The following is a 27,334-nucleotide window of genomic DNA, read 5'->3' on the forward strand; positions in this document are numbered from 1 at the left end:
TCTTTCACTCTCTTTAAAAATAAAAACAATGGAAAAATATTCTGTAGTAAGGATTAAACAACAAGAAATAAACAAACAAACAAAACACACCAAAATCCAATGTAGTTGAAAATACTATGAAGAAATGTCACAGTATGCCATTAAATGGCAATTTAGTAAAGAAATCCTTCAGGATACCCAAAAATACCTAAGTTTCCATCATTGATATTTTTACCAAAATATTTATAAAAAACCATTTCTGCATTTGTATTCCCTGTGTTAAGAAATATAGCACTCCTTAAAAATGCAGTATGGGTTCAAATCCTTTTTAGTCTCTTAATCTTCTACCTTCTCTGATACTCATATTTGGTATTTTCAAGGATTTTGTGTTTGGCCCATATATATGACACCTTTCTGGGCAATCTCACTCCCTTTGCCATTACTAATTACTTTCAACAAATATTAGAGTAATGTGAGGGCTATAATAGCATAATGGTTTAAAACACAGGCTCTGGCCATGAAATTAACCAGTCTGACTTCAAATCTCATTTTTGACATTCACAAACCTCTTTGAGGTTTAGTTTTTTAATCTAAATATGCAGGTAATAAGAATACCTTCTTGATAGAGGTGCTAGTTTTATATATAAAAAAAGGTGCTTAGAATGGTTTACTGTATTGAAAATAATTAGTGTTGGTTATAATTTTTATTCAGTGATCACAAATCTGTATCTCTAAAATATTATCCAAATTCTAGTTTTAAACAAATTGCCTCCAAATATTGTCTTATTAACCTGCACTAGAATAACCTGGGATGCATACTCAAAATGCAGATTTCTAGACCTCATCCCATATTTCATTAATCAGAATGTCTGAGGGTGAGACTTAAGGAACTGTATTTTAACAAATGTCCTAGGCAACCTGATACAAAATAAAATTTGTGTCCATTTTTTTGCTTCTGCATCACCTCTTGGGCTGATAATCTCCAATCACCTAGAGCTAAACTTGTCCCAAACTTGTTTCATCATCTCACCCTCAGAGGATATCCCTTCTTAGTCATTGGCATCATTTATCTGTTCAACACTCACCAAGACATTCTGGAATTATCCTTGACTTCTAACCTTGTCAGTTCCACATTTGATGCCTATGATTTCCATCTTTCATTCCACAATTAGTTACTGAGCTCCTACTACTTTTCAGACTTGTGCCCAGAATTTTTTTTGCAAGATATGAGAACATAGATAAAGGGTCTATGTGTCAGGCAAAGGATTCATCCATGTGTATATCAAGATATGGATTTAGTATAGCTCAGACCCTTATCTTCTTGCTCCTGGATTATAATAACTGCTTACTAGCTGGTTCTTTGTGTCTTTAGTCCAGTGCTTTTCAAATAATACTTCATATTTCTAGCTAAAATGAAGTCTTTTATTTAAAGCTCTGTCACTTCTAACAAGGTTAACCTCTACAGTGTCAGAAACAACATTTGGTAACTCTCTACACCTAGGACTTTTGTTCCAAGAACATTAAGATATTTGTAGGTTTCTCTCTCACACTACAACTGTGTCACTTAAACACACATATGTTCAGCTTCTTTCTGGACATGTGCAGAATATTTTGTGAGATATGAAAGCATAAATAAAGGGCTTTGTAGAGTAGGAAAGTTTCTTGCTTCATACCTCATTGCCTTTGTGGGTAGTGATTTTCATCACAACCTCTGCAATCTCACGCTCCTTCTCACCTCAGTTCCTTCTTTCCTTATTCACACCTTTCACCCTTCAAGAGTCATTCTTTTCAGTTAATCCCTACATCCTCATCTCAGACTGAAATAAGTGGCCTCCTCTGGTATCTCAAAGCATCATGTTCATTGTGTTGGACTAATGTTATTTATTTATGTGTTCATCTTTCTGGACAGACTGAAACTCTTTAAGAGCAGAAAGTCTTTTTTTAAAAAAAAATATTTTTATTGATTTCAGAGAGGAAGGGAGAAGGAGAGAGAGATAGAAACATCAATGATGAGAATCATTCATCGACTGCCTCCTGCATGCCACCTACTGGGGATTGAGCCTCAACCTGAGCTGAGCATGTGCCCTTGACCAGAGTTGAACCTGGGACCCTTCAGTCGGCAAGCCGACACTCTATCCATTGAGTCAAACCAGCTAGGGAAAGAGCAGAAGTCTTTATAATCTGTGAATTCCTGGCAGTCCAAGCTCACGGCAACCATGGAAATAGAGGCACCCTCTCAGCCTGATCCACTCTTTCTCTTCTCACGTCTAATTTTTTTGTTTGTGTTTGTGTTTCTTGTTTTTTGTTGTTTGTTTTTTTTTTTTGTTTTTTTTTTTGTTTTTTTTTTGTCTGAAAACATATTCAAGCTCTGTCCAAAATCCATTATCCTTCTCCTTGCTCTGCCAATGGTCATCTCGAGGTTGTCCCTTCAACCTAAGAACCAGCATCCCAGAGATGCTATTCATACCCTGCAAGATAAATCTGAGAAAGGCTGAACCAACTCTGCAAGAGGCTCAGGTCACTGGGCAGGGAATTCCAGGTCCCAAGTAATCAGCATGGGGGTGGGACTTAGGCAGATATGACTCCTTTACCTTGTGGGGAGAGAAGAGGCTGGAGAAGGGGGTTTCTAAAGCACAGGGCCCAAGGGAGGAACTCTGGCTATCTAAAGGGTCTAAAGGTAGGACTGACTTTGTGTTGAGCACAAAGCAATGTCTGACACATAACAAGTACTAAATACATGTAGTCAAAATGGAACATTGAATAAACATCTGACTCAGCATTTTCCAACCTGCCAATCACAATATCATGATAAACTCTCATATTGCCATTAACTTTGTCATGGTTACAAACATAATTTGTAATTTTTAAAAAATATATAAATGAATTACCACAAATTTAGAGTTGTTATTCTAATGATGTCACTCCCACTTGCAGTCTGAGTTGCTTTATGGTGGGAGAGAAGGTGGTATGAGGATTGAGAGCTGCTGAGGGCTTTGCACAGCCCACACAACCATATCATAACTACTCAGGAGTGAATTCCACTGTGAATAGTTGTGAAGGTTAAAAATTGTTTTACTTTTCCACAATTTTATTTTGAAGGGGTGCTTTTCTAAAATTTTGATTTTCATATGAACTAGAATGCCAAAAAAATAAATAAATAAATAAATAAATGCACATAGAAATACTGGTAGTTTAAAGTTTCAAACATTCTAAAGGAAGATTAATTGCTCTTAATTGGATATATACAAAGTGAAATGTTATGGGCTTTGAAGTTTCAGATGTAGAAATCACATGTAGTTGTGTTTCCTTGAAAAAGTAACTTCATCTTTCTGAGACTTAATCTTCCCACTAAAAAAAAAAAAAAAAGGGAGGCCCAGCCGGTGTGGTTGAGCTTTGACCTATGAACCACGAGGTCGGGGCTAAACTCTTGGTCAAGGCACATATCCAGGTTGTGGGCTTAATCCCCAGTGTGGGGCATGCAGGAGGCAGCCAATCAATGATTCTCTCTCATCATTGATGTTTCCATTTCTCTCTTTCTCTCCTTTCCTCTCGGGAAAAAAAAAATTATATATAGATAGATAGATAGATAGATAGATAGATAGATAGATAGATAGATATTTCCTAGAGGAAAATATATATATGGAATGGGGGCCAATGAAACCCACCTCACAGCCAGTGGTGAAGTATGAAAGATCCAGTATATGCATATTGCTTGGCTCTGCCTGACATGGGCTCTGTTCGCATGTAAGGGGTGACATGTGATAGACTTTTGTTTTCATTTGGTATCTATATAAACAGGATATGGAATGAGGAAGCAATAAAATCAGAACACAGACCAAACCAGGTGGAAAAATAGAATGTTGACCTGTAACAGAACCAAAATTGTGTTAGAGACATTCTTTTGACCATTCTTGATAGATAAAACAGAACAAAAAATGAAACAATTAAACTTTCCTCTGTCTGCCTTTTTCAGAACTTTTTAGTTCATCAGAGAACGGGCAGAAAGAGAACCTTTACCCACCCAGGAGTATGGGATGGATGGATGGGGAGGGAGCAGCTCTCAGGGCACAGTCCGGCCAGACTTTCCTGGGTGAGGTAAGCAGGTGTCTCAGCATCACTGAGGCAGTTTAGAATAGAGTAACACTAACACACCATTCATGCTCCAAGTCATATCTTGTAGGAGGGAACTGTGTGTTCACTTGGGGCAGTGGTCAGCAAATTCATTAGTCAACAGAGCAGCAAACCGTGGCTCATGAGCCGCATGTGGCTCTAGAGCTGCAATTTGCTGACCACTGACCTGGGGGATCACCTAAATCTACAGCATTGGGTTTCTATGACTTTGTGAGAACATTTTTAGGGCTTCATGGGCCCTGCCTTGGGTTAGAGAAGTGAGATTAAGAAATAAAAAGTTTCAGATGACTGATTCTGGACTCCAAGTACACTGCAATCTGGCTTTGGACAACCTCAATAAAAGAAAAACACCTTTACATAGATAGTAAAAATCAGTTAATTCTGTAGGTCCATGTAATGGACAATATCACCAAAGTTTTATATAAAAGAACCAATTTATACAGATATTATTTAAATTATGACTCAATATAGTTGCATATATCTAGGTTTATATTTGTACTAGTACTCCAGTGTACAGATTTGTGCACATTAAAAAGAAATTAATTAGAAGGTGGCCAGCAGGGCAGGACTGGGCAAGATGGGCCAGACATACCCTCAAGCCAAACTCCCCTTCTCTGGGGCTCAAAGGGCGTTTGTGGAGTGAGCAGGGTCTCTCCAGCAGATGGGGTCCCTCGGCCTGTCCTGTGGGGATTGGGCTGAAACTGGCTCTGCAAAATCCCCTGAGTGGTCTCCGGATTGTGAGGGGGTGGTTCTCGGGTGACACACCCTGGAATCGGGCTCCCTCCTCTCTGATTCCAGGGTACTTCACCAGAGAACCACCGCTGCCAAGTCACTGCAGCTTAGCAGCTCCTGCATTGAGCGGCTGTCCCCTGGTGGTCATTGTGTGTCATAGCAATCAGTCGGATGGTCAGACAGTCGCTTAGCCTTTTATATATATAGATACCTTTAAATAATAGAGGAGGTATTTGACCTATAGGACAAGCATAAGGAGTTTAGAAAGTTCCATATCATCTATTTTTATATTAAAACAAAATAAAAATAAAAATAACAGTTGAGCTGGGTCTCAGGGAGATGGAGGGTTTGCTTGGAATTTAAGAGAGCAACTCAGAAAGGGCCAATATATAGGTGTCCATAGAATGAGAACTCTGTTGCAAAGGAGCCCAGTCATGAGTGGAGAACTAGGTAAAGGTCAACTTAACAGTAAGGAGAATGTAACTGCAAATAAGAAGCTGAAATTCACTTCCTAGGTCTAAAGGGCTCATTTAATACTAATACCTATGAGTATAGGTGAACTAAAGAGTCTTCTGGGAGAATGGGGAGGCAGGGAAGCAAAGGGCCAGCTGGGATGTGCATTTATACCGATGAGTATCAGTTTGATGAACTATTTATCCTTAAAATAGCTGTTGCTAAACTCAAGCTCCTTCATCTCTTTTGGAATTATTTTTCCTAAACTCACTTTTTGCTAATCTTCCAGGATATTTTGGGCATTGATAAGTAAAAATACCAGTCATTTGTGCAAATACTCTTCTTCTGCCCTTATAGGTAAATACACCCTTTACAAAATAGTGTCCAAATAAAAGTGTCCATTTTGATTCTGGTGAATAAATATGAGACTGGAACAGCAGTTAAAAACAAACATTTTGGCCCTGACCAGTGTGGTTCAGTTAGTTGGACATTGTCCCATGAAGGGAAGGTTGCAGGTTGATTCCTGGTTAGAGCACATACCCAGCATTGTGGGCTTGATCCAGGGAAAGGAGATAGCCATTGATGTTTTTGCTCTCACATTGATTTCTCTCTCCCTCTCCCTTTGTCTCTCTCTAAAAATCAATAAGCTATTAAAAAGAAAAGAAAAAAAGAACCACAAACATTTGGTCCACTGATTTGGAAAATTCTTTAACCAAAGGGAAACACAGTTTACAGTGCACAGTATATGTGTGTGTCTTTTTAAAGACACAGGGAGCTGCTCTGGGTGAAGAAAGAGGACATTTGTTGATCATGGAGCTCCATCGCCCATCCCTTGCTCAGAGAGCAGAGTTTGAAAAAATGCCAATCTAGTCCAGCTACCAATCCCTTAAATTCCTTACCCCCTTCTTTAAAATCCATATCACATATCTGCCCAATCTCTGAAACAGCACATTCTATTTTGAGCAATTCTTTCCTTTTTTTGTACCCCCAAGCTTTGCCTTGCTGGAATATACACATATCAGCACTCTTTTGTACCACATTAGGACATTCTATCTTGAGATCCTATGATTTAAATCAAAGGATTTCACAAAACTCCTGACCTATATATTTGGAGCATGTGCTTCATTCCTTATTATAAACATTATTATACTGAAAACAGGGGGAAAATAATATTCAGAAAAGGTAAAAATCTGCTTGGAAGAAATTTCAGTAGAATTTTGGAGATAAATAGCATTTAAATATATATATAAAAGCACAGTCCCTAAGATGAAATTTTTAATCAATGTTGGAAGGTCAAAATAAGAACAACTGACTACAGTAATAAAATTGCTATGGTAGTAATAAAACCTTTTTGGATGAAGGAAAGATAGAAAATCAAATTTTGGTCACATAACCATATCAAAAGAAGTAATGTGTGTTAACCTACAAAGAAATAGTGTGAACACCAGGCAACATTTTAACTTATCATTCTGAGATAATATCCGTTATTTCAACTCAAAAGTAAGCTAACTATTAAAGTGAACTGACCTTTGCATTTCATGACTTACAAGTAGCACAGTTTCTGTATTTCAAACCTGTGAATATTTAATTTGTAATTGAAAACACCTCTATCAGATTGGCATTAGGCTTGAATGAGTTTCATTGTCATAAGTAAATGGACTTTCTGATTGTACCAGACAACTTCAATAAGCACCACAGTGTGACTGTAGCCACCAAAAAATATTAATACAATTTTAAACAGTAAAGAAATATAGTTCTGGGCAGCAAAACCTATGTTTGATATTTAAGACAAAGGACTGGAGTCCCAACCAGCCTCACATAGCTGGACTATTTTTTAATGGTGTGTATTCTTAGATGAGTGGACAGAATGGAAACTGTATCATACAAAGATCAAAGAAAGTGGTAATATCCAATTTGGACATTGCCCTTCTGCTCATAAGGGATTTGACAGTCATTCCCAGTCCCTGGCAGCCTATCACAGAAACAGCGGAGACGTGGACCTGCTTCCACACATGGAAATGTTCATAAATAAAATAGTTACAGAAGAATTCGGACTCCTTTAACAGGGTGTTCATCCAAAAAGCCAGAGAAACAGTTACTGGAGATGTTTTAGGTAAAGTGTTTTTTTTTTTTCAAATGTGATTCAAGACCTGTTTGAGAGTCATAAAATGAAATCTTAGTGGATCATTAGAGTTTGTCTTTCTTTAAAAAGAGTAAAATAGGAAATAGATGTGTTCTCGAAAGTGGCATATCATTTTGTTATTGTTTCATTAAACTCTTGTTACAAATACACACTGAATTGTGCTCTAGGTGTTAGTAAAAAAAAATAAATGTCTTCTTATGTATTCAAAAAGACATTCAAAAAAAAGTGTGAGAGTCACAGTCTTAGTTATCATCTTCATAATTCTCAGCAGAGAATCTGGAGCCAGACACACCTGAGCTAGCATCTCAGACACAACACTTTTATTTAACCTCTGGTTATGGTCCCCACTTGAAAAATGAAGGAAGGAATGACAGTTACCTTTGAAATTTTTAAAAAAAGACAGATCTCAATGCTAAATGCTTTTTTAAAAGACAGATCTAAATGCTTAATGCTTTTTAAAGATCGTGTACATCATTATTTCTGCCCTTACCTTCTTCAAAATTACTTTAAAGAAAAGCAATGTTTTTAAACCTTGTTTTCTTCATTCATCAACACTGACATATACAGATACAGGTGGCCCTGATAAGATAAATCAATAGGACAATATCCTTGGGAACAGGTGGTGGGGGTGGGAAGGTAACAGAGCATGAGCTCAGTTCCTTGATACAATAGCATGATTCATTCCCAGTCGCCCAGATGTAGCTCCACTGCATTCTGCAATGGCCTTGGAGAGAAAGGAAGCCTTTCCACTCTTCTTCAATGGCTCTTTTGCAACTGTTAACTTTGGCTGCTGGTGTCTCCCCAGCTGGGACTAGACATGCTTGTTATCAGAGAACTGGATGTCTCTGCGCCTCGTGGGTAAGCCCAGTTGTCTGACAAAGGCTACTGTACAGGGGGCTATACTATGGGTGTTTATTGCTGTTTGGATAACAGGAAGAAACCTGGTACTTTTGTACTGTTCAAACACTCTTCCTATTCATGCCCATTTTTTATACCAGAGGAAAATGTTCTCACAGGAAAACAAATCATTTAGAAAATATTCGAACCGGAGGCTGAATAGTGTCTATTGGTCTCTTTATTAGTGATCTGTATGTCTGAAGACATTGCAAGTCTGTTACAAAGTGTTCTTTTGATTTGTTGCAAGCCAAAGCTTGTTCCCCATGTACAGAATAAACCTCTATTGCCGCAAGACAAAAAGTCTGTGTAATTCTCATTCTTGACTTCTGGGATAATAGGATGAGCTTTCATGAAAAAAAAAAATACATATTCAGCTCTCATTTTAGAACATAAATAAACTAAACAAAATAAAATAAAGCCTGAGAAGCCATTCCAGAAGTTTTAGAAAGTACAAAAGTATTACCACTAATTATCATTGAACTTTCAAAGTTTTCTAAATTAGAGTACTGAATTGCATAAATTCAGGAGAGATTTGGACTCAGGAATTACCTGAATATTTTGTGAACTGTTGACACATCTCCCCAACTTTTGATTAAAGTAAACCAGTAAAACTGAGGAGGATCCAAGTCTTTGAAATGTTATTTATGGGATACAGTAGGTTAAAAGTCTTCAGTCACGTGTGCAGAAATAACAACTTCATTTATCTCCAATTGAGGTGATGTCTATTTTTAGCCCCCACTTTCCTGGGTTTGCTTATGTTCCTGGAGGACCTTTTCCAGGCCAAGGCTTTCAGAGCATAGTGGCATCTGGTCCTTGGGTCATCTTCTCATGAAGGCGCTCCTGAAAAATCCCTGTCTTTTTGGCCTTTCATCATTGTTCCATGCAGATTCATGCTGGGTTGTCCCATGCTGCCCAATACAATGCCAGATGGCTTTCAGCCCTCTTTTTTCTTTTTAATCCTCACTTGAGAATATTTTCCCATTGATTTCTAGAGAGAGGGAAAGAAAGGGAGAAACACATCCATTGGTGTTAGTACATACAGTTGTCATATACAGTTATATAATGTTGTATATCTGGATTTTATATAATGTTATAAACCAATGTTAGCTCATTTAAAATAAAATACAAACTCCACTTAAAACTCACTAAAGTCTCATTCTTATAAAAAGTATTTGCCTGGACAAAACCAATTTGGCTCAGTGGATAGAGCGGCAGCCTGTGAACTCAAGGGTCCTAGGTTTAATTTCGGTCAAGGGCATATACCTTGGTTGCGAGCACATTCCCAGTGAGAGGTGTGCAGAAGGCAGCAGATCCATGTTTCTCTCTCATTAATGTTTATAGCTCTCTATCCCTCTTCCTTCTTCTCTGTGGAAAATCAATAAAATATATTTTTTTAAAAATATTTGCCTGGACATGGTCTGAGTCTGCCTGTTATGAGAATAGCTTAGGCAAATTTTAGGACAGTCTTGACTTGGAAGTTTGAAGTATATCTGGCTTTTTTGTTCACTCAGACAACTCTAAGATTAGGCAGGCATTGTAGGAGAAAGATGATGGGGTTTGAAGCCAGAGGTCTGAGTTCTAATAATGTATTCTTTCTGTCTGTGTGATTTGGGAAAATATTTCACTTGAGTCTTAATTCTTTCAGGTATAGAAAGCAATTCATAATACTAGCTCTCAGGTTTGGAGGTAAAAGATTCTCCTGTGCTGAAAACATTGCAAAGATTAATTGTTGATATTTGTATCATCTTGAAGCCATTGACTCTTTGGAGTACCCAAGGAAAACCAATCCATTCACCCCTGCTCTCAATTAAGTCTCTTTCAATCCAGGTGATATCAAACAGGGTTCTGTTTGATGTCATATGATGACATTAGGACAGTATCCTCAATTGCAGATATCAGACTGGGTAGGTGGAATTTTTTCACAAGAACCCATGTATGGCTTCTTAGACTCGAAGGAGTTTCATTAATTCATTTATTCACTTGTGCACTCAATAAGCATTATTTGAGCACTTACTATATACTAAGCATTGAGGAATAAATCTGAATAAGATATGCTTCTTGCTTTCATAGTTTAGTTAGAGATAAAGGTGGGCAGAAATATATACAATGATTATAATATAAAAATATGTTTCATATTAGACATATGCCTGAAGAACAAAGCAAGTACAGAGGAGGAAACTATAAATTCGGCCTGGGGCAGTGGGGAAAGGAAGGTTTCACAAGCAATTATCTTAACTCTTTGACCAAGAAAGACTGAAAAAAAATTTTTTGTGTGTGTGTCTGTGTGTTGGGTTTTCAATGTATCCTAATGTGCTGATATAAAATTGGTCATATATGACCCTATTTTTATAAAATGCAATGAGTGCCTCTGATCCCCTAAATATACATTCCCCTTTTTTTGGAAGATTTATTCATTCTTCTAATGAGCAGTATATTCTTAGAAGGCATTCATCAAGTTGATTAATGGACAGACTACTTAGTATATTCTGAGGCACAACATGTCAATAACTATAATTCTGTTTTTGACATGAACCTTTTTTTCCCTTGGTATCCTCTCTCACATAGTACAGTTCTCTCTACTAATTCCGGTAAGAATTTTTATAGCTGTGATTATCTGAGACTAGGACAGATTATCTCTGAGGTAGTTTATCTCTCCAAAGTGGTCCAAAGGGAACTAAAAAAAATTCAAAAAGCAATGTTCTTATGTAAGAGAAGTGAAGAGAGAGACAAAATGGGATGAGCTGAAAACCTAGACTTCACTTTGCAGTGCTGAACATTAGTGATTTCTCAGTGGCGTTGGGGCTATTTTTAATGGTTTACTCCTCCATTTACCAATATTCTCTGAAATAAAACCTACCAAAGCAGTTAACTCTTTCCAGAATCTATATGAAAAACCAATAGATAGGTTCTGAGAAGTGCATCAGGAATCAATAAAAGTAACTAAATTTATAAATATGTTTTGATAAGAATTTTTATTTAATATCCATCCCTTTAAATTTCAAGAGGATAGATTAAGCTAAGAGTTGCATCCTGGATGCCATAATGAGTCTATTTTTTTCAAGTATGGAAAAAGCAGACACATATAGATATTTGAACAGATGAACCAAAAAGGAAGCTAATGACTCAACATTTTTGACACTTAACAGTGAATGGATTGACTTGGTTTTAGTTCCAGGCATGGGCAAAGATTCAAGTTGGATCTCATTTTATTCAAAGTGGTTTTCCCACCATCTTGAGTTACATCGTGACAGTACTCCCACTACTATGCCTCAAATACCAAACACTTTGCCAATACTTTTATTAGATTAAAGAACAGAGAGGTAGAGTAAACATGTTTTGATGCTGCAATGAACACATATCTTTTTATTACTAGTGCCTCTTATTCCTTATTTTTCTATGCTCTTTCATTGATGTGAGGCTGAACTCAGACAAGATACACCTCTTTGCTACCAATTGTTTTTATTAAAAAAAAGTAATTTATAAAGGGCAAATACACTAATTTCATTCCCCAACCAACTTCCAACTAGGCCAAAACCAGTTTAGCTGCAAATACAATATCATTATTTTGTACAAAAGTTTTAGCCACTGTTCTTGATAGTAGTCTATAATTCTTAAAATTTGTACAATCCAGGGAATACCTCAGTGTAGCTATCACATAAGGGAAGAAAAGTGGTTTCATCTTGTCTGAAAACCCTAAGATATTCTATCTACAAAGGCTACTTGATCTACCAGGCAGTAATGCTGATAGATTAAAGTCATAAACTGCTCTTCTCTCCACAGTAACATATATATCACCCATAAGGTTTGGGCAAATCCATAAAGTACACTTGTTCCCATATATCTGGGCCTCTGGACTGAGTTTTGATTAGCAAAAGTTCACATGCAAAGGAAAATAGAAAATGTGCCTATTGCAAAAATACTTAGGAATGTGTTCATTTTTTGCCTCAATAATGTCTTAAAGGCACCTCACTCTTCATCTCTGTTACCCACATCTATGCTCAGTGTGAACCATGCCTTCAAAATGAAATGATAGTCTCTTCCATTCCATGGCATCAATTGACCTGAACAAACCAGTGTTCTTTCTTCTCTTCATAATCACGTACTTCCCCAAGGATGCCTTCAAATAGTTACTTAAAAGGTTTCCATGGCTGAATTTTTTTTCAGGCTAGAGTAATTTAAGAGTCCTTGGTAAAGGGCACAGGGATAAGGAGAGCCCATGACAGCTGGTACACTTGATTGAAAAAGAGTCCTACTTAGGATCAGAAATTACTGCTTCTGCCTGGAATTCAACAGATACTACATTGAGTTATTAGCAATGCATCTCAGTAAAGACTAGCAGCATGATCATAATCACAAAAACATGTAGAGATTTGACTAAAAGAACACATAATATTTTAGGTGTGTCTGACAGTTTTTCACCAAGTACTATGCTGAAAAGAATCCAGTAAAGAAAACATAGGACATAGGGTTAAATCAGTAATCAGTTATAATTATTTTCTGTGTGAGGTCTTGGAAAACGAAGAATAGGATTCTACCAGTAGCATATGCATGTTATTTCCTGCACAGTTATGTCCAAAAGACCAAATGGGTTTCTGTTTTAATAGGAGAGTATAAGAGTTTGATCTAATAATGAGCTTTAGTTCAAGAATGGGGACCCATTATATGTAGCTGTTCCCTTCTAAAGAAGCATTCTGGAAATCATTACATCACTTACAAGTGCAGTGCTATGACATGCTAGTCTCACAGTAATAAATCCTGGCAAAATCTAGAAAGTTGAACAAACAATGATCTATGGGACTGTTTATGACTCAAAGCTGATCAGCTTCAGCCCTTATTTGCATCATGGCCACAATCCTATATAATAAAAGCCTAATATGCAAATTGACCAAATAGCAGAATGACTAGTGGAATGATCAGTGAAACAACCAGTCACTATAATGTGCAGTGACCACAAGGGGGGTGCCAGCAAGGGGGGGGGGGAGCCCTGATCACCATGCCAGTCACCCCACAGATTGACCCTGATTGCTGGCTAGGCATAGAGACCCTACCCATGCACAAATTTTGTGCATTGGGCCTCTGGTGTTACATAAATACCAGTTGTCTCTTTATTCAAGGCATAGGGCTATATTTTATTTCTTTATATAGAAAAGATATCATGAAAAGATTATATGTATATAAAGGGATGGGTGGGAGGTGGTGAAATGGGAGGAAGATAGTATTCCCTAATAAAGCCAATTCACACTTTAACTACATAATAAAAACATCTAAGAAATATTTTAATCATTGCTTTTATTGGTCCTTGATTCAAGTGTTTCTGTCTTCAGGATGATCCATTTGCTGGACCATCTACATGGCAATTAATGACAGAAGCATCATTATGTGTACCAATCATATTACCTTAAAAGTCAATAGCAATTCTGGAGTAAGTATTATGTGACAAATGGTGATATAACCAAAATGCTACAATTCCAATGACTCTTCAAGGTAATGTTGAAGCCTGTCTACTAACATTTTAATAAAGGGAATAAAAGGAGACTATGCTATAGTGGAATATTTAAAAAAAAAAAAAAAAAAAAAAAGCATTCTAACAAGAAATGTCAATAAAAATACTTGCAAGAAAATTTTGACAATATATTACCTAAATAACCTGTAAAGTGTATGTTCTAGTTACTGTATCTGTAAGTCCCATAACATTATATTATATAGAAATATAATAAACAATAAAGCAGTATAATTACTTAATAAGGCAAATGTATAAACTAATATAGAAAACAATTATCAAAAACCTTTAGTAAAGTCTATTTGAAAGCTTTTTAAATTGATTTCATTACAGCACATAAGAATGTTGGAAAGGGAAGGAGTAAATATAACTAATCTGCAATAATATGGGAAGAGGTTAAGATAGTACCTTTCATTTTCTTTCCCAGTATGAAAGAATCAAAATAAATGGAATAATTTACCAACAATACAAAGCTTTGAAATTCAAGTTGCTCTCAAATCCAGAGATATTCTTCTATATTATCAGGATGAAAGGTTGAAATTGAATTGGTTATTTGAAATGATTTAGCGGCTTGACACTAAAATTCTACCAGTGTACCCACAGGAAAGGTAATTCCAAGGCTCCTTTGTCTACTCACAGGTATATTCAGGTTTTCATATCTCAAGATGACTCAATATGAGAAGAAAATTCTATTTTCTACTTTTAGGGTACAAGCAAAAAAGAATGAGTATAGATGAACAATTAGTTTTATCTTTGCTAGCTATCACCTTTCTTTTTACTTAGCCAAGCATTTTAAATCATATGGAAATTATTCCGCTAATGTGATATGAAATAAGAATACTCCCACATAAATGAATAAAAACTAAAGGCACAGGTGAAAAATATATTTGTCCAAAGAACATTCCAATAAAATAAAGGGCAACAGTTAACATGACTAAAAGCAAAATTAACCTTCCTGGAAACATAGAGGCCACGTGATGGATTCAGAAGACTACAGTTGTATTTTTTTACCTTTTGTGGAAACCATTCCTGAGCCATTCTAGAAGGGTAAATTAAACATTTTCAGGAAAATGAACCTCAGCACTTCTCTTAGGGACCTGCCTCAAATTTTTATTCCATGTAGTGGCCTAAAACTGCAGAAGGGGGGGTGGGGGGGAAAGGGCAGAGAAATATTGTGCCCAAGGTACTGATTGACCTTAGAGCTGTAAGAAAAATACTTGAAAATCATAGGCACAGTATAAACAAGTAGGAAAATTCAAAAAATTTCTAGAGGGAGTATTTAATACCACATTCCAGAATATGAAGTCAGGAAATGAAAAGCCAGATATTTTTGTTTCATCATGTAAATAGAAGGTAATATAAGCTGTGGTTGATAGATTTTCTGACATTCTCTATTGCATGTGAAACAGGATCCAAAAACATGAATTGGAAATTTTTGTCTGGCTATAGACCTGTGCTGTACAATATGGTAGTCACTAGCTAAATATGGCCATTTAAATTTAAAGTTTATAAAGTTAAAAATTCAGTTCCTCAGTTATACTAGCCATATTTCAAATGCTCAATAGCCACATGTGGTAGTGGCCATTATATTGAGTAGCAAAATTATAGAACATTTCTATCATTTAAGAAAGTTCAATTGGACAGTCTTGCTCTAAATCAGAGATTATTATCTCTAATATCTTACATTTGCCTTGAGCAACTGCATCAGAGACTGATATCACTATTTTTATTTTATATGTAGAAAAAAAAGTGAGTCAAAGAGGTCAAACAACAGTAAATGGGATCTTGTAAAAAAGCTGAGACTCTCACCTAGTTTTAAGCAGTTGTCTGATTTCTATTACTAGTAAGTATACTTTCACAGTGACTTCACCGTGATGAACACTTAAGACAAGTCACTAATAAGTTTCAATTGTCTTAATGTTAAGCTCATTGATTCTTTGCTTAGCCACTCCAGCCTACTCCTAAGCCTTCAGAGGCAGTCTTCATGTCTATTACAGGTTATTTTTAGCATTTAATTTTTATTTTTTATTTAGAGTTTTCCATATTCCATACTTCCCTCTTATATATTTAGATCATAGGATCTAAAACAAGATCAGGGTTATTTTAAATTCTCTGTCATGTCATTCTCTTTTTTTAAAAAAATATATTTTTATTGATTTCAGAGAGGAAGGGAGAGGGAGAGAGAGAGAAACATCAGTGATGAGAGAGAATCATTAATTGTCTGCCTCCTGCACACCCCACAATGGGGATTGAGCCTACAACCCAGGCGTGTTCCATGACCACGAATTGAACCATGATCTCCTGATTCATAGGTCATTGCTTAACTGCTGAACCACACCAGCCAGGCTGTCAGATCATTCTAATGTCATATCTGAGCTAGTTCTGATGTTTTCTTTGTCTCTACAGATTGTATTTTTCTTGCATTTGGCTTGCCTTGTAATTTTTTGGTTAAAAGCCAGATATGTTATATTGGGTAATAAAAGCTAAGGCAAATTGGCCTCTAGTATGAGGTTTTATGTTAATTTGCCAGGAGTAGGGCTATCTATCAATATATATAAAAGGCCAGCAACCGTAATGCCATAACGACCATAACAACCAGTCACTGTGACACCCACTTTGGCCAGTGAAACTGGCCTGATTGGGGGATGGAGCTAGCCGGCCAACCTCTTTCATGGCCCTTTCCCCAAGCCAGATCCACCTCTGATCAGCCTCTCCCACCCCAATCAGGGGCGGGGTTGGTGGCCAACCTCCCTGTCTCCTCTCCCTGGTTGCCCTGCCATAGATTCTCGTCACCCCAATCAGCCTGCAGCCCCTCTCCCTGGCTGGGCCCATCCCTGATCACCCCCCTACCCCAATAGGGGTTGGGGCCAGCCTGCCAAACTCCTGAAGCCCTTCCCTGATGGGCCCCTACCACCCTTGGCCGCAGTCTCCCCTCCCCCCAGCCAGCTCCATCCCTTATTGGCCCCCATACACCAATAGGGGGAGGGGTCAGCCAGCCCACTATCCACAGCCCCTCTCCAGGGCCATCACCATTTCCAATCAGTCCCCCAACCCCAATCAGGGGTGGGGCCCCCTGGATTACCTGCAGCCCCTTCCCCAAGCCAGCCCGGCCTGGCCCTGATCAGAGCTCTGATCGAGCAGCCCTGCTGGCCAACCTCCACAATTTCCTCCTCCTGACAGACCTGGCTCCACCCATGCACGAATTTGGGCACTGGGCCTCTAGTGTTTAGTGTTTGAATTAGCAGTAGGTGCCAGTGGCTTTGAATTTCTATACTTGTTTTTGACCCCTCTTAGTGTCTTGGTCCCCTAAATACTTGCCCTAGAGAGACTTTGCATTTTTCAGCTTTAAGGCTCCTGAGAGTTTCTCTCTCACACTTAGCCTCCAGCTTTTGTCAAAATTGTCATTTGTGTTCCCACCAATTTATGGCTCCAGAGGCATCTGTGCCTGGCAAGCAGGTCTCAGCTGTGATGCCCTGGATTCCAGATTTGAGGGGCCAATTTTTCCTGTGACCTCAGTTCTTTGCTGAGTCCAAGAAAAAGCATTAAGTTTTAGTTTGTTTAGCTTTATTTCCTTTTTTAAAAAGGGCATGACAACTTCCAAGGTCTTTACATGTCACAGCTAAAATTGGAAGTCTCATAGCAGAAGAGAACTTTAATAGATATTGGTAAGTTGCCTTTCAAAAATTTTTCACCAGTTTACATTCCCAATTTAAATAATTTATATTATATCAATAATGTATGCAATGACTTAAATATACTTATTTTTAAATATCTTGACATTCACACTTGCTAGATTGACCTTGAGACTGTGAGACAAACCCTATGAGAGTAGATATGCACGTCTCTACAATAACATTTCACACTGCAAATGTATTTTTGCTATGTATTCAGATACCTTTTAAATTTTTTATTGTAGGCGTGATAGTTGTCTATTTTGATTTCCAGAGAGACTCATTAGTGAGGGTGAAATTATTGTGTTGTCATATATTATAAGTTAAGCATTCCTCCAGTTCTGCTCTTTCTTAGTTAAAAATAATAATAATGAGCAAGAACACTAGTTTTGTTAAGAAATTGGTGGGTTTGCATGTACCTGGACTTATACATATAAAATGTGTCAGAATTTTCCATAAGTTAATAAATCAAAATTGAAATGTGTGCCCTTGGTCTGGCTCCAGGAGAAAACACAGCTCAGCCATTGTGTGCATGCTGCTGACTTCTACACAGGAAGTAATACCAAATAGTTTCAAACCCTGCCTCTTTTTTCTTTTTAAAACAGAAATATTCTCCATTAGAATTTCCCTTAGTTTCCTCGGTTATTGCCAGGAAAGTTATGAGTGCTTTTTCCCTATCTATCCTTCTGTGTAGATATGATGAAGTGACAAGTAGATTTTCTCTTTCCTCACATGAATGCTATTTTTCCACAAATGCTTTCTCTGTAAATGGAAAATACACTTCAAAAACCCATAAATGCTTTTTTTTTTTTAGCAAGCCAATGGCAAAAATCTGAGCAAACCAATAATCTTTCTGTTGAATACAACCCTTCAACCATTATTTTACCTCATTGAAAATGTTATCCTGGAAATAGTCAATCTTTTGTATAAAAGAGAATGGATGAAAGAAAAGTTTAATATCTATTTCAGGGTCAAAATGCAAAAAACCGTAAGTCAAATAATTTTGAATAAGCAAGCCATCCTAACTCAAACTTAACTCCAAAGTGAAAGAAGTAAAGGCTATTTTAAAAGGCTACTTAATTATTGTTAAGAACCACAGTGTCATTTGTTCACTCTGGTACAAATGTCTACTAATGGTAAATTATTCTATATATTCTAAGAAATTTTGAAAGACTCTCCATCTTTGTAAACAATAAGCTATGGAAAGAAAATGAATATAAAGCAAAGTCAAAGCTCTTATTGCTGCTTTGTTTTGTTAAGCTCTGTGCTCATCAAATACTGTCAGACATAATAAAATGTAACTTAACTAAATGTTATCTAATGAAATAGAAGATGAAAAAATAAAACAAGTCACACTAGATGCTGAGGTTGGTACAAACTGAAGACATTATTTCTACCTTAACATGATAATATTTCTATAAGTAATATTAAAACCTGCCTAATATTTAAGTTATTTTTAAAAATTAAATCAGATTCAACTCCCTGTTAGCCATCGAAGTTTATCTATCTTGCGGTTTAAGGCATCATTCAACAAAAGTTAAAACTTTCATCTAGATACTGATCCAATTCTTTTAGATATTCACTATCTTGTACTAAAAACATTTCAAGACCTAAGGATTTGAAGTAAATATATATATTTTAAAGAGATGAAAGTAAATTTAACTACCAAAATGAAAGCTTACTATATGAACATAAGGACTTTCACTTCAAATCGCTGTACTTCTGTTTTAACAGTTTCTGAGTGGGAGAATGTACTGAAATCGCCCACTTTACAGCTCTCTCTTTAAACCAGTATCCTAGGATTAGAGGATTTTTTCCGATGTACAAATAGGCAATAATAGTTAGAGCATTTTCTACATTCAGTCATAGGAATCATTCTCATTCTATTATCTTTCCTAGAGTTAAAAAGAAGTTTCTTGAAAGGTTCTCATGCTACTAAATTTATGCTTCAATATTTATCTTATCAAAACTGTGGCACCTATAACTTATGTGTCTTCTCTTATTTCTTGGTTTGGATTAAAAATATCATTCCAGAAAGAAAAAAAAAACTCCCAATCTTAAAAAGTTAAAAAAAATTCTTGTTTATCATGACAGAAATAATGGAGCATTAAATTCTAAGCTTTACACAAGAGTTTTGCTGATGAGAATTTAGTCAATTTCATGATGATCTGGGATTAACAGTTTGTGAATTTAAGAACTGGAGATTAACTACTTTCTATAAGTGATATGTCAACTCTTTATCAGTGAGCTAGATCAGAGATTCATTTTATTCTGAGAAGACTAGGAACACGGGTAGGAAATAAAAAGGAATGGGGAAGAGAAGTGGGAAATAGAGTTGAATTTTTTTTTTTTTTTAATCCTCACTGGAGGATAACTTTTCCATTGATTTTAGAGAAAGTAGAGGAAAGGAAGGAGGGGGAGAGAGACACACACACATCCATTGCTTCCCGTACACAACCCAACCCAGATACATGCCTTTGATTAGGAATTGAACCTGCAACCCTTCAGTGCGTGGGCCAACACTCTAACCACTGAACAATACTTGCCAGGGCTAGAGTTAATTTTTTACTGTTGGAAGAATAGGCATTTTATATTTCAGATGAAATAGTTAGGTAGTGCTGTGCTTGTAGTTACAACCCACCGATGTACCAGCAAGAATTATGATGCTGGCACCTTGCGAAGCTTATGAGCAATAGGCCACCAACTCTTTCTAGAGACTCATTGCATCCTCTCTTTTTCCTTGATCAATCTGACTGCCTGTTAGCTCCTCCAAGGATGTGGCTTTGTTCACAGCCAATGTTTTGTGTCCTTGGCCCTCTTTTTATTGATTTTTCTTTTTTGAGCTTTAATAGTGGCACACCAAAACCATTTGTATCTAAAGAAGTCTACGCAGTTCAGTAGTCTATTTTATGAAAATGTGATTTTCCTACCCTGTTTGATGCTATCAAACACAGCCTCTGGTACAATGTAGAATAATAAGAGCTCAAGTTCCATTGCAAGAAGGCATAGGGTCATGCCCCATCTCAACTGCTTTATGGGTGAGTGTTTTTAGCAAAGTACTTTTATTCTCTTAGTCCTTGTTTTTTCATTTGTCGAGTGAATATAATAATAGAACTTGCTTCATGAGTTTTGAGTCCAAATGAAATGAGCTCCTCCCAAAATAGTGCTTAGCATAGAGCCTGGGATATAAAAGATACTATGAATGTCACCATACAAGAAAGGCTGAGCAAATAACACTGCAAATCTACTTTAACTGAAAGAAGTTGAACACAGTATCCATAGTTTGTTTAAAATAATCCCTTGGGAATATGGCGAGAGCTTTAACAATCAGTCAAAACTTGTGGGCTGGGTGTGCAGCTTTCTATATTCAAGCCTGCTTTGATCCTGATAGGCAATAGTACCTAAACATAATCCATTAGGCCTAAGCGGTCAGATAAACTCATGGTATTCTTAACATCAGTCATCATTAATTGACTTAAATATTAACGCTGAGTTACATGCCAGGGACAGTTCCTGCCACTCAAGTAGGTCTTAAGACTTTTATAAAACAAGGTCCAAAAACAGATAATGCACTTTGTGAACCTTTTTCTTATAGGCTGACATAATATAATAGATCTTTCTAAAAGTTCCCTTCTAGAATCATTGAGACTTGACCTTTTGACTACATACTATGACTCAGGGGGAAAAAAGAAAAAGAAAAAAAAAGAGCTAAAGAATCAGTAATTATTTCCTAGCAATTAATCCTTGCTAATTTTGAATATAACCACATTTCTACAAGAAAGTATGACTTAGAATTTAAAATATTCCTCAAGTTTTTAGGCTCAATGTTTCAGTTTTGTTCTTTGTGAGCTCTTATAATTGCATGATGTTAGTCATGTAGGGTCAAAGCAGATTAGTTATTTTTCATAGCAATCGTTCATTCATTTGTCATCCTTTGTTTGTTTATGACTATCCAACTATGCCCTGACCCAGAGCACTGACATTTATTTTTACCAGTCAGCAGATGACACAAAAAGAAATTAAACAGTAAGCTGTAAATTGACTCTTTGTTAATAAGTCTGGCAGAAATTTGATAGAAAAGTAGCAGTTAAAAACAACTGTTTAAGATAAAATGTGTGAATTATGCATAGCTTTCAATAACCTATTCTTTCTTGTTTCTTTTTGACAACTGAATATCAAGATTTGGCTATAAATAACTCCTCAGATGCAAGGTTAAAACTGCCAATCAACATTCTCTGCAGTGTTTTATGAGTTCCAGGATAGTGCTTTCCTATTTTTTTTTTCTGGGAAGGAAATGTGTCCGACATGCCTTATCCTAGGTATTTTAATATTAACTCATTTTACTCAGGACATTTTGTTTGAGATGTACAAAGTCATGGATGCTAGTGGACATATAAAAATCTATGTAAGATATTGATAATATCACCAAGAAATTTCTTTAAAATGAGTTACATTCTAAAGTGTATGGTGCCACTGCCACTCTAAGGAGCCAAAATAAGCAATCATTAAATACCTCTGTAGTCTATGAAAGACCTGCAGTGTCCCAGTGCCCAATAACCCATATTGAAGATCCTAGAGTAACATTTAGCCTACTCCCTCTTGCATTGCAGCTTCCATCTCACTTCCTGGTTGACAAGGGAGCCCTCTGGGCTTGAACTTCCCCTGCCCAAAATGAAAAAGAGACAATGGACATGGGTCATTGTTGTACGACCACGAATGAGTGAGGTTAAAATTGCCAATAGCCATTAAGATGTAAGCTCAAATCATTTCACTATTCATCTCTAATTTAATAAAAAGTCTGACTCAGACAGCTCAATTATTTCTCCAGGTGTATTTCCCTGCATTATTGCCTGGTTTCAATGAGGTTGTTATAAATCGCAGCACTATTAGTAGTCTTATTGCATTGCTTCTGTGAGTCTGGGGTTATAAACTGGAGAAGATTTTGCTGATCCCAAAAGGTTTTCTGAAATACTTCTGTGATCATAATAAGAAGTAATGATTGGTAAGAAGCAGTTTCTCTAGGCAATGGTTAAGAGAAAGTTGGGACTATTAGTTCATTGCTCCCATGGCTGGCTGCAAGGGCATGCAAACTATGAAGTTATGGTTCAGGAGGACCTCAGACTTGGCTTAATGCTCCATTATTGCCATCTTAAGATTCTTAATACTGTTGTCTTTAAACTCATGCTTTTAGTGAAATAAAATAGGATAATGAAACATGAGTAGGACAGAGGAGACACATACACTATGCATGACTACTATGATTCCTTGTTGCCCCATTTTTATATAGTATTCACTGTGGCCCATAAACACAACATTCAGGTAGATTCATGATGCACAGGAGATCACTGAGACTCAAATCAAACTCAAGGCAAGTGTGTTAGGTCTATGACTAAAAAGGGTCTGAGGATGGCAGTCTGATAAAACTGAGGCCATGCTTTCCTTTGAAAGAAATTTTGTCCTGTGCAATAAAAGACAATGAAGTTCTAAGAAACACAAACTCTATCACGTCTTTTCTTACTCGTGTTACTTTTCTATATTAGCCAATCACATATGCTAAAAATTATGACTTAAAGGAAAGAAAAAGATAGAGTGATCTATAGTTACTTTTCCTTTCAGTCCTTCCTTACCCATCTGTATGCTAAAGGTAGACAGTGTTGTTAGAATATATCAATACTAAAAAGTGAAGTAAAAAGGGCAGTTAAGTTTAGTATTCTGCAGTATTTCCACTCTTCTGGTAAGAACAAAATACATATGCATGTATGAGCTACAAAATACAAAGTGCATAATTTTGATAATTCTATATATGAGTTAAATGCTTTTATATTTGTATCTAAATAGGAATGTACAATATAAAGATGAATGGTAAAATGTATGCTAAGAACTTAAGTTTTTGTTTTTCTTTATGTATAATGGCATTAAATAAAAAAGTAAAATACACAAACATCGTGATGATTTAAGGGAAAGACTGTGGGAGAAGGAAAAATCTTTATATTGTAGTACCTCTAATAGTATGCTATTTTTTTTTCTTTTTGAATATAAGGTTCTGTGTTTTCATTTTATTCTGGGCCCTACAAATTATGGAGCAGGCTCTGGTTGCTCTAGGTCTGTCTGCTTCTTGACCTTGCTAAGTTGTTAACAGATGTGGGTTGGGGAAAAGGTAAGAGGAAGTGAGGCACAAAAAAACTCCTCAAGCCCCTTTCCCGCTTGAAGCTCTTCTTTATTGGTTTAATAAAAAGGTCTTTCTTGCCTTACTCTGAAATTATTTTAATAATAGTGGTTTCTCTCAGTTTCCTAGCCAAAGAATGGTTCTAATATTCCTCCTTTTTTTCTGATTTTCTAAATACACATGACTCTTGGTTGAACTTAAGTTACTGTTGTTGCTTCCTGTATGCTAAGTTCCAGAGTTCACATTTAATCATCTACCTTCAAAACCAAGTCCTTTTCATTCAATTTTTCATCTCATAATTTGTGGTCACTAAAAATATTTTACACGTATCCTGCAGAGTTCACACCTTTCTTTCTTTTTTCTTATGTCCCGATTTTTTTTATCATTTATTCCTAGATTCATAGAATGGCAGAATGGCAGTCAGGACCCAGGCCTCTGTAGATGTCCCATTGTTTGCTTCTAAGAGAGAGAGAAAGGAGAGAGAGAGAGAGAGAGAGAGAGAGAGAGAGAGAGAGAGAGAGAGAGATTGCTAATGGTCTTTAAAATTCTCCTTAAAAAGCCATAACCAGCCAAAACCAGTTTGGCTCAGTGGATAGAGCATCGGTCAGCGGACTGAAAGATCCCAGGTTCAATTCCAGTCAAGGTCATGTGCATTGGTTGCAGGCACATCCCCAGTAGGGGGTGTGCAGGAGGCAGCTGGTCGATGTTTCTCTCTCATCGATGTTTCTAGCTCTCTATTCCTTTCCCTTCCTCTCTGTAAGAAAATCAATAAAAAGTATTAAAAAAAAAAAAAAAAAAAAAAAAAAACCATAACCAACTCTCCAAGATGCCTTAACCAATTGGCCAAGATATCAATACTGTTTTATCCCATCTTCAATACTAAGATTCTTACTCTCCTTTAAATAAAACTTTTGATTTTGATATAACCTCAGTCTTGCCTTTTCAGTTTCTTTGTTACCTAAAATCACTTATTCTAATTCCTGGCGTCATAATACTAAGATCTAAATCTTGTTCCGATTTTCTTTGGTTATATCTTAACAGAAGCCTTACTAGTAAAATATCAGGACAGTCTTCATGCCTGGTCCCTGCAGGTGTGCCCTGCCCCATTTCTAACACATGCTCAATGTTTCAGGAATACCAAGTTACCTAGTATTTCAAATGTGCATTGTGTTTTATCCCCCATCCTTTTCTCTTCTGTCTACAATATCGTCCCTGTTTTCTTCACCTAGACAAATGCTTTGCAAGCTTTAGGTGTTATCTCAGACATTAGCTCTGTTGGAAGCCTTTTCTGTTTCTTCACGAAGTGAGTTAGGGTCGTAGTTAGGGCCCATGCTACCCTGGGTGCCATTCTCATCAGCACACACTATTATATCAAAACCAACTGTTTATATGACTGTGATGTCCTTGAGGGCAGGGATGTATCTTATTATTTGCCGCAAGTTATATAATCCTGGGCATATGGCATTTTTTGGCCTAAATTCAAATGAACTGGATTAGATGTGTTTTAGTTTAATATGTGATATTCTTCCTGACATTATTTATGTGGTCCTAACCCAGAGAATTCTGATATATGTATATAAATTATATACAGCAGCATTGTTCTCCTAGGATTTTTTGAAGTCATAGAATCTTAGAATTGGAAAGAATATCTCACTACAATTCAATGCAGAACTCCTCTTTATGAAGTTTTGGCTACCTAGTTATCCTTTTTATATATAATTTATATATAATTTAATTTTATTCTCTTTTCCAGTAGCCTATTGCAATCATGGGTAAGCTACCCAAGTCGGAGTAGGACAAGGATCATCAGACACTTACGTTATGCCTAGATTGGACAAATCCTTTTCCAAGAATATCTCAAAAAAGACTCCACAAAATGTCCAGGTATTCAAGAGTTCTGTTTTTAGGTCAGCTTAAGATAAGCCTTTTAGAGAGCAGTTTTTGGTCCTCTTCATGAAGTTTAGCTAGAATTTTGATTTCTTGGTACTCTCAATTTTCCTTATTGGGTAAGTTAACTGCCTGAATTATTATTTTTATTAACGTCTTGCGTCAATTATATGAGTGACGTCTGTCCTTTTTAGAGTAGAACAAGTACACTGGATTCCAAGAATTTGGGTAAGTTCTATTAGGCCTGCAGCACTCAGACTTATATTTACGTACTTCCATTTGTGGCTGTGGCTTTGTGCCCACTGTGATAACTAAAGCAATACATACTTCCTGCTCCTGAAGTCACCAAGCATGTGCATGCTGCCCAAGGGTCATCAGGGTTGCTCCGTGTTCCTCCCCTAACGTAGCAAGTGCTACTCCAGTGAGCCAGGATGGCGAAGGCTTTGATTGTTTTTTAGTTTATTCCAGGGTTTTCAAGATTTCCAGTATCAGTACCTCCATGTATACCTGTCACATCTACGTTCATATACACATAGAGCCATATGTAGGACTTCAGCCCTCTGATGGTCATGAAAGTTACCTTCCATGTTAGGAGATAGGAGATTGGCTGTGTGTCCATATGTCTAGGGTACCTGATCTGATAAACAGGGCTGGGCAGGAACCAGATATATGAGTTTTCCTTGATGGGCTGCTACTAGCATTTTATGAGGTTTAAGAGTCTCTAACCTGCCAAAACTGGTTTGGCTCAGTGGATAGAGCGTCGGCCTGCAGACTGAAAGGTCCCGGGTTCGATTCCGGTAAGGGCATGTACATTGGTTGCAGGCACATCCCCAGTCTGGGGTGGGCAAGAGGCAGCTGGTCGATGTTTCTCTCTCATCGACGTTTCTAACTCTCTATCCCTCTCAATTCCTCTCTGTGTAAAATCAATAAAAAATATATTTAAAAAAAAAGAGTCTCTAACCTGTTCTATTCTCTCTCTATTGATTCCCTGTACTGCTGAAATAGACAACCCCTGCCTTACTTTGTCAGATTATTTTCAGAGTCAGAAGATATGAAGAGTTAAAAATGTCATAAAAGTATTGTGTTAATTTTTCTTTCCTCACTGAGAGTCAGGTATTTAAATCCCTTTGCATTATAAGCTGATTAGCAAGTGATGGAAGGAGGTATCTAGCAAGAAGAAAAGATGGACTAAACAGTGTGGAATTGTTTCTCCATGTACTAATTTAGACCTCTCTTAGTTAGGGAGACCCTTTATTGGGTCTGGAATGTTTTTGAGAAGATGGATTGCTAAATTATAAAACTAGAACAATGGAATAAAGAGACTTTTCACTTATGATTTGACCCTGGACTACTTCCTCCCCAGTTTGTCCTTTAAGAGTCAGAATTACCCCACAGTGAATTATTTCTTTTGGCTAAGTTCTATTAGGCCTGCAGCACTCAGACCTATATTTAAGTACCACCATTTGTGGTCGTGGCTTTGTGCCCACTGCGATAGCTAAAGCAACACATACTTCCTGCTCCTGAAGTCATCGAGCATGTACATGCTGCCCAAGAGTCATCAGGGTTGCTCTGTTCCTCCCCTAACGTAGCAAGTGCTACATCAGTGAGCCAGGATGGCGAAGGCTTTGATTGTTTTTTATTTTTAATGTTCCTTCTAGGCTCCAGACTCACTGGAGTCATCCTGACACAAAATGCTTTGCCCAGCACAATGGGATGCCCTTTACCTAGTACAAGAGTGAGTCTCACAAAGGTGCTGCCTTCCCCCTAAAACAAAC

This window comes from Pipistrellus hanaki, assembly GCF_964339955.1.
Source record: "Pipistrellus hanaki genome assembly, chromosome: 7".
NCBI lineage: Eukaryota > Metazoa > Chordata > Mammalia > Chiroptera > Vespertilionidae > Pipistrellus > Pipistrellus hanaki.